Source organism: Pan troglodytes, chromosome 11, assembly GCF_028858775.2.
Source record: "Pan troglodytes isolate AG18354 chromosome 11, NHGRI_mPanTro3-v2.0_pri, whole genome shotgun sequence".
Lineage (NCBI taxonomy): Eukaryota > Metazoa > Chordata > Mammalia > Primates > Hominidae > Pan > Pan troglodytes.
The window spans coordinates 55,413,029-55,427,876 of record NC_072409.2 but is presented as its reverse complement, the minus strand read 5'-3'; the positions used below and the strand labels follow the sequence as shown (position 1 = coordinate 55,427,876).

Here is a 14,848-nt window from a genome sequence, read left to right as displayed (position 1 = left end):
ATTACAGTTTTTACTTTTCCATATTCCATTTCTTAAAAGTCAGTCATTAAGACCAACCTGCAAGACTGGACACAGTGGCTCATGTCTGTAATTCCAGGACTTTGAGAGACCAAGGTGGGCAGATTGCTTGAGCCCAGAAGTTCAAAACCAGCCTGGACAACATGGTGAAACCCCATCTCTACAAAGGTACAAAAATTAGCCAGGTGTGGTGGAGTGCACCTGTAGTCTCAGCAATGTGGGAGGCTGAGGTGGGAGGATCACTTGAGTCTGGGATGTTGGGGTTGCAGTGAGCTGTGATTGTGCCAATGCACTTCGGCCTGGATGACAGAGGAAGACCTTATCTCAGAAACAAAAACCCAAACCACAAAAACAAGACTAACTTGCAAGCCACATGAGGGGAATTCAACTTCACCTTAATTCAAAATCGCCAGAGTAATTAACAAATATTTAAAGAATTTTTCATTGGTTATAGAATTCTGGGTTGATAGGTTTTTAAAAAGTCTTTTATGACTTCAAAAGTGTCACTTCGTTTCTTGCTTGCATGGTTTCTGATATGAAACCATTCTTAACCCATTCTTAACCTTGTTTCTTGTTTGATAATGTCTTTTTTCCTCTAGCTTCCTCAAGATGTTTCTCTTTTGAGAAAAATGAGAGATTTTCAGTTTTTGTGTTGATTTCTCTTTGTCTCTGATTTTCAGCAGTTTGAACACATTCCGTGTCACTTTAAGAGTTCTTCATCGGGGTCACTGGACACGTGTCACAATTAACAAAGGGGAATACATTCTCCAAATGTTTTCTGTTTCCCCAGGAAGCCAGCTGGAAATACAACAAAATGCCTCTCCCTCTCCTTTAGCAAAACACGTGTCAGAGCAATGCAAGATTTGATTGGGACTGCTTTACTTCGTTAACAATTACAGTGAGCTGTTTTTCTTTCTAGTAACAACCCAGTAATAGTTATTAAATTATTTGGAGCTAAATAAATGTAATGGTAATTTTCATTTAAATTTTGCTATATGGTAGCTTAGAGCATCTTACCTGTACACAGTTCCAAACGCAGAAAACCTAAATTAAATTAACATATAAAAAATTAACATAGATGTGTCATTACAGGTTCTCAAAACCATCATAAATGGCTCTACTTTACATCTCTGAGCTCTTATATGATGTTTCCTTTAACTATGTCATAAGACCTAAGGCTATGGTTTGAAATATATACCTACTATAAAAAAGTAAGCCTTCCTGCTAGTGTCAATAGATAAAAACAAAACAGGTTGTGAAAATTTTCTCCCATTTTGTAGGTTGCCTGTTCACTCTGATGGTGGTTTCTTTTGCTGGGCAGAAGCTCTTTAGTTTAATTAGATCCCATTTGTCAATTTTGTCTTTTATTGCCATTGCTTTTGGTGTTTTGGACATGAAGTCCTTGCCCATGCCTATGTCCTGAATGGTAATGCCTAGGTTTTCTTCTAGGGTTTTTATGGTTTTAGGTCTAACGTGTAAGTCTTTAATCCATCTTGAATTGATTTTTGTATAAGGTGTAAGGAAGGGATCCAGTTTCAGCTTTCTACATATGGCTAGCCAGTTTTCCCAGCACCATTTATTAAATAGGGAATCCTTTCCCCATTGCTTGTTTTTCTCAGGCTTGTCAAAGATCAGATAGTTGCAGATATGCAGCATTATTTCTGAGGGCTCTGTTCTGTTCCATTGATCTATATCTCTGTTTTGGTACCAGTACCATGCTGTTTTGGTTACTGTAGCCTTCTAGTATAGTTTGAAGTCAGGTAGTGTGATGCCTCCAGCTTTGTTCTTTTGGCTTAGGATTGCCTTGGCGATGCAGGCTCTTTTTTGGTTCCATATGAACTTTAAAGTAGTTTTTTCCAATTCTGTGAAGAAAGTCATTGGTAGCTTGATGGGGATGGCAGTGAATCTGTAAATTACCTTGGGCAGTATGGCCATTTTCAGGATATTGATTCTTCCTACCCATGAGCATGGAATGTTCTTCCATTTGTTTGTATCCTCTTTTATTTCCTTGAGCAGTGGTTGGTAGTTCTCCTTGAAGAGGTCCTTCACATGCCTTGTAAGTTGGATTCCTAGGTATTTTATTCTCTTTGAAGCAATTGTGAATGGGAGTTCACTCATGATTTGGCTCTCTGTTTTTCTGTTGTTGGTGTATAAGAATGCTTGTGATTTGTGTACATTGATTTTGTATCCTGAGACTTTGCTGAAGTTGCTTATCATCTTAAGGAGATTTTGGGCTGAGACAATGGGGTTTTCTAGATATACAATCATGTCGTCTGCAAACAGGGACAATTTGACTTCCTCTTTTCCTAACTGAATACCCTTTATTTCCTTCTCCTGCCTAATCGCCCTGGCCAGAACTTCCAACACTACGTTGAATAGGAGTGGTGAGAGAGGGCATCCCTGTCTTGTGCCTGTTTTCAAAGGGAATGCTTCCAGTCTTTGCCCATTCAGTATGATATTGGCTGTGGGTTTGTCATAGATAGCTCTTATTATTTTGAAATATGTCCTATCAATACCTAATTTATTGAGAATTTTTAGCATGAAGGTACCCTAAAACTTAAAGTATAATAAAATAAATAAGTAAATAAAACAAACAAACAAACAAACAAACAAACCAGACAAAACGACAACCAAAAATGCCCAGAAATCCTTTTTTTTTTTTTTTTTTTTGAGATGGAGTCTCACTCTGTCACCCAGGCTGGAGTGCAGTGGCATGATCTCTGCTCACTGCAACCTCCGCTTCCCAGGTTCAAGCAGTTCTCCTACCTCAGCCTCCTGAGTAGCTGGGACTACAAGTGCCCACCACCATGCCTGGCTATTTTTTTTTTTTTGTATTTTTATAGATACAGGGTTTCACTGTGTTAGCCAGGATGGTCTCGATCTCCTGATCTCGTGATCTGCCCGCCTCGGCCTCCCACAGTGCTGGAAACCCTATTTTTAAATGCATATTTGCATTCATAATAACCCGTGAATACATACATCTATTGATCTATGTATTCATGCATCTCTATATGTAAATGTCTGTCCAAAATGCCACTATATATATATTTATATATTAAGCTTTTATTTTAAGTTTGGGTTACATGGGCAGGTTTGTTATATAGGTAATCACGTGTCATAGGGGTTTGTTGTACAGATTATTTCATCACTCAGGTATTAAGCCTAGTAACCAATAGTTATTTTTTGTACCCCTTTCCCTCCTCCCACCCTCCACTCTCAGGTAGGCCCCAGTGTGTGTCGTTCCCCTCTATGTATCCATGTGTTCTCATCGTTTAACTCCCACTTGTAGGTGAGAAGATGTGGTATTTTGTTTTCAGTTCCTGTGTTAGTTTGCTAAGGATAATGGCCTCCAGCTTCATCATGTTCCTGAAAAGGACATGATCTCATTCTTTTTTATGGTTGCATAGTATTCCACTATTCCACGGTGTGTATGTACCACAATATGTTAAATTTTAGTTTATTACAACTTATATGCAACATACAATGGCAAGATGAATCAGATCAGAAGATAAACTATTGAGGGTGAAAAGACAGCAGTTTTTTTCCTGTTTTATTGTCTGCAGATGTAATTTTCAACGAGAATACATTTTATTGCATTAGTAGTGCTTTTAGAAGAGACATCTATATGATGCCCAGGCTGGTCTTGAACTCATGGTCTTAAGCAATGCTCCCTCCTAAGCTTCCCAAAGTGGTAAATTGTACTTCCTGAGGGCATAGAAAAGAGACATAGAAGCAAGTGAAATTGGTAGTACCCTTTTTTCTGTTATTCTTTATTAGTAAAACAAATTAGGTTTTTCTTTCCTTGGTTTTCATGTGTCCAAGCTCCTTTCTCTTTCATTTCACATGTGCACAAATATAATAACATACACTTTTGAACATCAAAAGTTGAATGATGAAAGAGTATTCATGAGCCCAAATCAACCTGCACATGACTTTTTTTTTATTCCTTTGAGAGTTAGCCTGTGGAAAGGTGGCAGGGTTTCACTGCATTATCCCCTGCAGATGGAAAGGTCAATGACAACATGTGTAATTGCTTCAGTCCTGATTTTCTACCTACACTTTCTGCTTCGGGGTTGTTTCACCTGACCAAGGCAGTTTCTGTGGCAGCAGGTCCTAGCTGTCTCGACCAGGTCCACTGACAAAGCCACTTTGCTGAGTGGCCAATTTGCTGATGACTGTTTAGTTAAATTTGTTTCTGCTATTTAAGGTTGACTTATTTTCTTGTGTCATAGTCTCAGCAAATGTGAAGGGATGTCTGGTCTATCTCTGACCTGGCTTTCTGCTTTGACAGATGGAAGCTAAAAGAAAAAAGGAAAAACTGATGGTGCAAAAGATAAACATATTTATATGAGTTTATTCTTGAATAAAATGATTTATTTTTAAAATATATTCTTGATATGATTTGGCTGTGTCCCCACCCAAATCTCATCTTAACTTGTGGTTCCCATAATCCCCATGTGTTGTGGGAAGGACCCACTGGGAGGTAATTGAATCATGGGGGCGGTTACTTCCATGCTGCTGTTCTCATAATGGTGAGTGAGTTCTCACGAGAACTGATGGTTTTATAAGGGGCTTTTCCCCCGTTTGCTCAGCACTTCTCCTTTCTGCCATCATGTGAAGAAGGACATGTTTGCTTCCCCTTCTGCCATGATTTTAAGTTTCCTGAGGCCTCCCCAGCCATGCTGAACTGTGAGTCAATTAAACCTCCCTTTTACAAATTACCGAGTCTCGGGTATGCCTTTATTAGCAGCATGAGAACGGACTAATACAATTCTTCCGATGAATATATTCTTCTCATTGATAAATGCTTGATGTAAATGCTTAATTTTTCCTCTAGCTGCCTTCAAGATTTTTCTCATTGTCTGTGGTTTTCAGCAATTTGGATACCTTACATATCATTTTTGTGAACCTTCCACAGAGATCAGTGGACACATGTGGCACAAAGAACATGTGAATTAAGAATGCACTCCTGAATAACATATTTTACATATGTATTATTGAGTATATTCTTAAATATAAATAATTTCTTATGAATATATTTTGATTAATAAAATACATTAATAAATATTAACTCATGCATATTCTTCTTATTTAAAAATATGTTCTTATAAATATATTAATTACTCCCTCTCTCTTCCCCCTAGTCTCCAAAGGTAACATCAGGGGCCAGAACAGAGACACAGAAATGCTCCTTAAAATGTCAAAATGAAATATTGTCTATTAAAACAGAAGAATTAAAATAAACAAGAGAAGTTGAGCATTGGTCATCTGATGGTTGTAACCTCCAGCTTTCCCAGGAAACTTGGTTGGACCCTTTTCTTGTGTTCAGCTGTCAGAAGCTAAATGTTCCCTTCCTCTCTCTCTTTGCAGTCTGTTCGTGACATTTGGTATTCCTAATATGCCCACTTGGAGGAAATTGCCAGCTTAGGCCAACCAGGGTGAAATGCATGCGCTTATAAACTCATAAGCCCAATAATAATTTTCAGAAGGAGGCATTCATTCACTTCGGCTTATAAACTTGCAAATCTGTAGATTAGTCTATCACTTACATGGAAAGACAAAATTTATATTTAATTGTTGAGACTTGACTTGAAAATTTTCAAGAATATCAACATTTGTTTTTGTTGTGCACCTCTCTGTCAAAAGATAAATACGTAGTACATAATCATTATTTATTTATTAATAATATACTCTGCATGGTCTTACATTTCATAGTTCATGCATTGTTTATTCATTAATATAACCTGTGTTAATATCCACCACATTACCGAGAGCCCTTGTCAACTCCTCAGAAGCAATTAACTCCCAAGGTAACTATGACAACGAATCTCTTAATGCTTAAAGTGTAACAAAAAGATTGTGTGATTTGGATGTTAATTCAAATATTTCCCATACAGCCCCATACAGCCACTTTGGAAGGGAAGTGGTTTCTCACAAAACTAAGTATACTGTCACCATAAGATCCAGTAATTGTGTCTTGGCATTTAACCAAAGGCATGGAAAACTGAGGTCAACACAAAACTCTATACACTGATGTTTATAGGAGTTTTATTCATAATTGCCCAAAGGTGGAAGCAACTTCAGTAAGTGAATGAATAAACAAACTCTGGTACACTCATACAATAGAATGTTATTAAGTGATAAAAAGGTACACACTATTTAACTATGAGAAGACATGGAAAAAAAAAACCTTAAATGCCCATCGCTAAGTGAAAGAAGCCGATCTGAAAAGACTACATACTGTGTAAGCCGAACTATATGACATTCTTTAAAAGGCAGAACGATGAAGACCATGAAAAGCACAGTTGTTGCCAGGGATTTGCAGGGAGAAGGAGGGATCAATAGGTGGAGCACAGGGGATTTTTAGGGCAGTGAAACCATTCTGTAAAATGTCATGGTGGATATATGACATTACACATTTTCCAAACCCATAGAATGTACAACACAAACAGTACACCTTAATGAAACTGTTAATTTTAGTTAATAATAATAATGTATCAATATTGGCTCGTTAATTGTAACAAATATACCAGACGAATGCAAGATATCTTAATAATAGGCATGATGAGCTAGGGAGGGTTTAAGGAACTCTCTGTATTGTCTGCTCAATTTTCTTGTAAATGTAAAACTGCCTCCCAAAATAATGTTTTTTTATTAAAGGAAAACATGCTGCTACCACTATATGCTTAGTGTCCTATGCATTTCAAGTCTGGGTGGTATGTCTAGCAGAAATATATTAACATGTCCCAGGCTGATGGTATTGAATAAAGGATTTAGATGGCCATAAAAAATGGATTTTGTATAATGGATTTCTGAGTTGATAAGAAAGCAGTATGAGTATATCACCATAATACAAAACTTAGTGATTTGAAATAAGGCAAGCATATCATCCATTTTGCCAGTGTAATGATAACACACACACTGTATAAACAGATATTGGAACATCAGTTTGTCACTGGGTGTTCAGGATGTAGAATATACATCAACTTAAATTTTCACATTTAGTAAAGCTCTAGCTTCCTCTTATGCTAGCTCCATAAATAAGACAAATTTTTTCTTTCATCCTCTCTGATGACCAATGCCGGCCTAAACTCTTGCCTGTTAGGAATTAGTACACATCTCCTAGCTCAGAGACACCTACACGAGTGACTCTTGGCCAGTGGAATCTGGTTCACTGTGCCCTCCAGTGCGGGGCCAGGCTTTGTTCCTCTCCCTTGCTTGGCATCCCAGTCTTGTGGGCCCTCTTTCAGTTGTTCATTCACTCCCTGCTTCCTCTCTTCACAAAAACTACTCTGTTGACCTTGGTTTAGAATTCTCTACCCACCCTCCACCCACCTCTTTATGCTGATCCTGTCCTTGTCCTGTCTTGCAAGGCTCAACAGTTAAATCTCAGGGCAGCCCTCCCTCACCCCTCAGTCCTGCCTCTTTATATAACCATCCTGTAGACTCCTGCTATTTTCCGTCAGCCTGAGAGCCTCAGTTCCCTGGTGTGATAATGTGACTAAAGTCAGCCTCACCTAATTACACAGGGAGCCCCCAGAAAGCAGGGCTCACTGTCATTCGGCAGTACCTGCCCTCAGTCTGGCCCTTCCTTGCTGGAGCTCAGGAGAACTCAGCAGCCCAGGACAGCACCTTCGTAGGGCTCAGCAATACAGCTGGAACTAAGGGAGGGAGGAAAAGAAAGGCAGAGAATAAATGAATCAACTTAGCCAGAATTTTATAGTCAGAAGATCTACAAAGAAGTGAGTTTAATTTCAGCACATATTTGCTTTTAAAGACAAAATGACATTTAAATGCTATTATTAGTGGTAGGGAATGGGTGAAATGTCCATCTATTGGTGCTTGAGGTCACTAAACAATGTAGCTCTGAGTAGAGGTTTCGAAGAGAGTTTTCGATGAAATGATTTGTTTTACAAAATGGGGCACATTATCTCCTGTTTTATTGTGGAAACAAAACCCATCGAATAATTTCCCTTTTAAGCAATTCTTCTTTGTTTCCATTGAGGGAAGCTGAACTCGGAATACGCCATGTTAGATCAGGAGAGATTCAAGACAGACATTGGGAAGAATTTTCTATCTGGGGTGTTGTTAATCACTTTCCCACAGTAAAAAAGCCTGCAGAGCAGCCTTTTTTTTGATGAGAGTTAAGGCAATAAGACTATTAATAGTCTAACCCAGTAACAGCTGAATTGACCAGATATCCTTCAAGACTTCTCAGAGACTTCCTCAGCACATGGACTTGAGCTCTTACATAATGTTCTCATTCACAGACTGCATTGTGCCTGCAATCTCATGTGTTATTATTATTAGTAGTAATAGTATTTTAAACGGAGTCTCATTCTGTCTCCAGGCTGGACTGCAGTGGCATGATCTCGGCTCATTGCAGCCTCCGCCTCCTGGGTTCAAGCGATTCTCCTGCCTCAGCCTGCCAAGTAGCTGGGATTACAAGCGCCTGCCACCACACCCAGCTAATTTTTGTATTTTTAGTGGAGACGGGGTTTCACCACGTTGGCCAGGATGGTCTCGATCTCCTGACTTCGTGATCTGCCCGTCTCGGCCTCTCAAAGTGTTGGGATTACAGGCGTGAGCCACCGCGTCCGGCCCCATCTGTTATTATTCAAGGTATTTTAGTGCATCACCGCGCACACGATCTTGCGTCTCGCCATTATTTTGTTATCCCTGTACTTGAAGAAGAGAGACATTCTGACTGGCATTAACTCAACATTTTGTGTGATGGACTATTACATATGGCTCGGAACGCATTTTTGTTTGCTATATAGAAATGATCTTCTCTTCCGTGTGATAAATAATACAGCTAAAAGTCTCAGAATTAATCAAACTTACCATCAATTAATTTCGAATTTTTGACTAGCTTCCTTAAGTATTTAAATTATTATGATTTGCAAAATAACCTTGAAAGTCATTCAGTCAAAATGACTTTGAAATAAAATCATCATATGTTAAAGTAAGAAATTATATCCTACCTAATAAGGACAATAGATACATTAAAATAGTCTCATCAAGTATTTGTCTTTAGTTAGTAGTTATTTCTCTAAGAAAGTATTAACTTCAATTTTGAACAAAGTTTTCTTTCTTTTTTTTGGCACTATCAGCCTTTTGCCAAGCTGAACACAAGGGGATGAAAAGAAAATCTGGGCTCGAATGTGCAATTTCATATTTTCTGTTAAGGCAATTTACAACATATCATAAAGCTGCATTAATAAACAGATGTTCCACAGTCTGCAGAATATAAAATAAATGTCTTGAATAAGCTATGAAGACCAAGGCACTTTGTGGAGCAGATTTTTTTGTCTTAAAGTTTTATCTCATGCAAACACTGCATATAACACAAACTTATCTAATCAATGCTTTTAGCAACATGTCATAGTAGAACCAAGGCCCAGTTGTTAGCTGAAATCTATATAAATATAGGTATGTAGAATAGTTAGGAAATATAAATATTAGCATATGCTCTTTATTGTTGATGATATCAATAATTCTTTTATGAACTCAGAAAAGTTTTTTCTCTTTATATTCAAAATGAAGTTTTCTAATTACTCTCTTTTTCACAGGGTTCTCCCCGTCTGCAAATTATACCCATTACAGCTATTATTTCTTTTAAGTAAATATCCCCTTCAAGTCAGTCTTAGTTTCTCCAACACCTAGACAACGCCTGGCACATGTAAAAGCATTCAGAATACTAGTAAATGCATGCATAAAATGAATAAATATATTTACAAGATATTTATAGACATGTCATAGGAATGTGGGGGCCAAGAAGAGGGATTCTAGCTTTTGGGTAGATACAATTGCAGATAATAACAATAACTTAGAAGGTGCCTAAAATATCAAGTTGCCGTTCTAAATATGTTAGATCTATTGGTTCATATAGTGCTTGCAAAAGCCCTTGAAGTATACTTTTATTATACTTACCATTATATAAATAGAGAAACTAAGGCAGGGAGAGGTTATGTTGTTCCAGGTTCACGTGACAATTCAATGGCAGAGCTTGATTCAAATTTCATACTTTTAACTTACGTACAATTTTGCCTACCATCAAGACATTCTTCTTGCTGAATGGAACAAGGCCCTCAAAGGGAATTTATGGAGTACTATTACACATAAATAACTCTGAATATAAGTAATTCTTCTGTGGAATGATTTCATCTTATATTCTCAGAGAATGACACATTTTATGTCAAATAAGTACAGGAGAAAGAAAATGATTTTATAAATGTTACTAACACTATCCTAACAAATGGAAGAGATATGATAAACTTTACATTCTAATTTGAAATTTGTGAAAATGATACACAAAACACTGTTTTGAGTAGACTCTATCTCTTATTTTTGTGAGGCCAAAATATCTAATACATTTATTTTATGAAATAAATGCTTAGGAATTATTTTATTTGTTGTTGTAAGGAATTATGCCTACTGCAATGGACAAAGCATTGTGATTAGTGTTGGGTCTTTCGGCTGAGACTAACCTAAAAGGAACAAAGAGGAACAACCAGATGGTGAAACGGAGGTTCCTCCATCCTCTGATAGCTTGACTACCATTGCATTTTAGTAAATCCTTAAATCATATACTATGATTATGACAACTTAATTTTTTTTGCAATTGATGATGGAGTTGATAAGTTCTTGTATACCCTTGCTTGTTAGATCAGGAGAGACTCAGGACAGACATCAGGAAGAATTTTCTAGCTGGGGTGTTGTTAATCACTTTCCCACAGTAAGAAAAAGCCTGCAAAGCAGCCTTTTTTTGATGAGAGTTAAGGCAATAAGACAATTAATAGTCTAACCCAGTAACAGCTGAATTGGCCAGATATCCTTCAAGGCTTCTCAGATGCCTCCTCAGCACATGAACTTGAGCTCTTACATAATTTTCTCATTCATAGTGACTGCATTGTGCTTGCAATCTCATGTCCTATTATTTAAGGTACTTAGTGCATCACTGCATACATGACCTTAGGTCTTGCCATTATTTGTAATCCCTGTACTGGAAGAAGAGAGACATTCTGACTGGCATTAACTCAACATTTTGTGTGATGAACTATTACATATGGCTCAGAATGCATTTTTGTTTGCTATACAGAAATAATCTGTTAATTCTATGTGATAAACAATACTGCTAAAAATCTCAGAATTAATCAAACTTACCATCAATTAATTTCAAATGTTCACTAATTATTAGTGAGAGAGGAGTGTTGAATTATCTAATCATAATTGTACGTTTGTTGATTTCTTCTTTTAGTTCAATTAATGTTTGCCTTTTGCCAAATTTGGGTAATTTTTCCGGTTAGGTTTTCAAAATTCTTTCAGCACTGCGCTCCTTTTCCTTTTCTCCTTCTGAGACTCAGATGATGTGTGTTGGAACTTTAGTTATTGTTCCTCAAGTCTCTAAGGCTCTAATCAAGACTTTTTCATCTTTCTTTCTCTCTATTGTTCAGATTAGATAATTTCTGTTGATTTATATTCACGATAACAGATTCTTACCTCTTTAGTTTTATTGTAATAAAAAGCTTACTTAGAATTTTGTATGTCAGTTATTGGATTTTTTGGTCCTAATATATTCATTTTGTTCCTTTTTACATCTTCTATTTATTTTCTGATACTTCTAGTTTTCCATTGGTATAATAGTGTTTGTGACCGGGCATGGTGGCTCACGCCTGTAATCCCAGCACTTTGGGAGGTCGAGGCAGGCAGATCATGAGGTCAAGAGATCGAGACCATCTGGCCAACATGGTGAAACCCCTTCTCTACTAAAAATACAAAAATTAGCTGGATGTGGTGGCGCATGCCTGTAGTTCCAGCTACTTGGGAGGCTGAGGCAGGAGAATCGTTTGAACCCGGGAGGCCGAGGTTGCAGTGAGCCTAGATTGCGCCACTGCACTGTAGCCTGGGTGACAGAGTGAGAAACGGTCTCAAGAAAAAAAAAAAAAGTGTTTGCGACCACTTGTTGGAACATTTTTATAAAAGCTGCTTTAAAATCCTTGTGATGTAATTCAAATTTATTTTTCTTCTCAGTATTGGTAGCTACTTAGCACTGACTGTCTTTTCTCATGTGGGGTACAGTTTATCTGTTTTTTTGTAATTTTGGATTGTGTCATGGACATTAAGTTTTGAGGATCTGTGCCTTCATAAAATATTAGGCGGATGGATGCTATTTTTATTTTAGAAGCAATTGACCTTGTCATATTCAAGCTGCAAGTTCCAATCTGTGTTTTGTGAGCTGTGGTTCCAACAATCAGTTGCGTTTTCAAAGCCTTTCCAGTTTTCTTCAGATATGTCCTGGTGGTCAGTGTGGAACTCGGATGATAATCTGCTAGCTTCGTTCTCAAAATCTTTGGTTAACTAATTAGGAGCAGACCCACACACATGCAGCTTGGGGATGTGCTCAGTTCATTAAAAACTTTATGGTGTCACTTTCTCATACTCCTTCCTCTCCACAATGTCTCCAATATTTTCTGGTTTCCTGGAGCTCCTCTTTTCTGTTTTCTGGCCAGAATGCTGGGTCTTTGATTACGGTACTCTGCTACAGTGTTTCATGGCTGCACCCATGTTTGGAGCCGACAGGTGGCAAAATGAGAAAAGACTTTAAAAAGTTTGCATCACCCTCTTGGGATCACTACTGCACCAACTGGAGAGGAAGATGCCCTGGCCTCAGTGTTTTGTTTCTCCTAGGCACCACCTACTGCTGCCACCACAGGAATTCTTGGGGGCCAGATCACAAGGGCTCAGAGAAAACAAACAACAACAAAACGGAGGGATTTCTGCATTCTCTCAGAGTAATAGGGGTCCTCTTTCCTGACCAAACCCGTAGGGCTTATCCTTGATCTCAGCAATTGCTGAGAAACTGTTCCACCCTTTACATGGAAAACAGACTTTCTTGTTTGCCTCATCCCTACCAGTGTCTTTCTCCTTACACCTAAGGTCAATTACCAGCTGCCCTTTATCATTGAACTTAATGCTTTCTTCTCATAGTAGAATTAAGAGGAAAGTAAAATATTTTTTGTACCTATATCTTTATTATATTTAGACAAATCACAGAGTGAGAGAGTAGGGGTTTCAAGAAAAATAGGAGAGAGACAAAGGAGAGAGAAAGAACTGCTTGTGGAAATACAGAATATCCCACATTTTCAATGTGGAAAGTGTATGAGGGTATGAAAGAAAATACTCAGTTTTTTTTTGTCCTGTAAGAGGCAGCATTGACAAATGTGTACCAGAGTTTGGGTACATTTGAGCCAGTTCTTCAGAATCGTGGGGTGGGAAATAGAACAAAATTATTTACACCTAATTCTAGGCAGATAAGTGTGCTTCAAGGAAAGGCAAGGGCCTGGCTAGAGTCTAGATGTTTTTAAACTGGAGGCCAGAGACAGCTTTAGGGAGTCTATATACAGGCACAAATTTATTTCTTTTATAGTCTTCTTGCTCTTTGAAAATGGTCTTTATGCAAATACACACTATATAACCAAAGTTTCTCTTTGTTCCAGGCAGCAGTAGGGCTGACTGGAGCCATTGTGCAGTGTCGGGAACATACCAGCACACCGAGAATAGCGTCATGTCATAAGGACTCAGAGCAGGTGGACCCTGCTGTGATGCACAAAGGTGAGGGTGCAGCTGCCCAGGACACACTCATGCATGTTTGTGTGGACCATGGAAGATGGCAGGGGAAGAGCTGTCAGGTTGTTGGGGCAGAGGGTGCGCATGAGTACTCGCCTGTAAGTCATGTTGTAGAATCACCTCGCACAGCCACTGTATCTTCCCACCAGCATCACCAGATAACTCCTTTATCGTCACTTCAGTAATGCTTGATTTTGTCTGACGTTTTTATGTTTACCAGTTCAGATAAAGAGAATTGCACTCTCATCATTGCTATAATGTACACTTTTTTGACTACTAATGAGTCTGAGAATCTTCAGATACATTTGTTAGTCATTAATATTTTCTCTCTCTCTTTTTTCTGTTGAGATGGAATCTTGCTCTGTTGCCCAGGCTGGAGTGCAGTGGCATGATCTCAGCTCACTGCAACCTCTGCCTCCTGGGTTCAAGTGATTCTCCTGCCTCAGCCTCCTGAGTAGCTGGGGCTACAGGTGCCCCCCACCACACCCAGCTAATTTTTGTATGTTTAGTAGAGACGGGGTTTCACCATGTTGGCCAGGCTGGTCTCAAACTCCTGACCTCGTGATCCATCTGCCTCGGCCTCCCAGAGTGCTGGGATTACAGGCGTGAGTCACGGCGCCCGGCCATGTTTTCTCTTCTTAATCTGTTTGTACTTTCATTTACTTTTTCTTTCCTCTTTAATAAGAGGTTTTTATTTTGGATATCAATCTTTATGTCTTCAATAATGTTGTAAATATCTTTTTGTTCCCACTAGCTTTTCTTACAAACTTATTCCTAGTGTCTTGTTGCACAGAAATTTTATTTTATTATGGTCAATTTTGTCAGCCTTTATCTTTATAATTTGTATGGGGTTCTTTTCTTGTTTGTTTTTGATTTGTATAAAAGTGATTTTTTACCCTAAAGTCAAAAGTTAAAATTTAATGTTTTCTTCCTATTTCAGAGGACCACGCAAGATATGATAAAGATCTACGTCACTGAATTTTGGTTCCATTTTTGTATCTCAGCTTCCCGGAAATAAAAAAGAATTCTAACATTCATACTTTCAGTATTTTATGTGAGAGGTTTTGTTGTCAAAATCAAGTCTGAGAGCAATGTTTATTGGGGCCTTTAATTGGAGTCACCAAGCGATAAAGGGGACATTGTCCTCAACAATAAAACTATAATAAACACGTTTTGGACCATAAATATATGACAATTTCTT

The 14,848-nt window shown here is 38.1% G+C and overlaps 1 long non-coding RNA gene across 1 annotated transcript; it reads left to right on the top strand.

Moving 5' to 3' along the window:
• Positions 1-764: 764 nt before the first annotated feature.
• LOC736739 (uncharacterized) lies at positions 765-14,684 on the top strand. Its single transcript, XR_682220.3, has 3 exons — positions 765-916; positions 13,518-13,632; positions 14,588-14,684. It is a non-coding gene; the product is annotated as an uncharacterized LOC736739 (long non-coding RNA).
• The last annotated feature ends 164 nt before the right edge of the window (positions 14,685-14,848 follow it).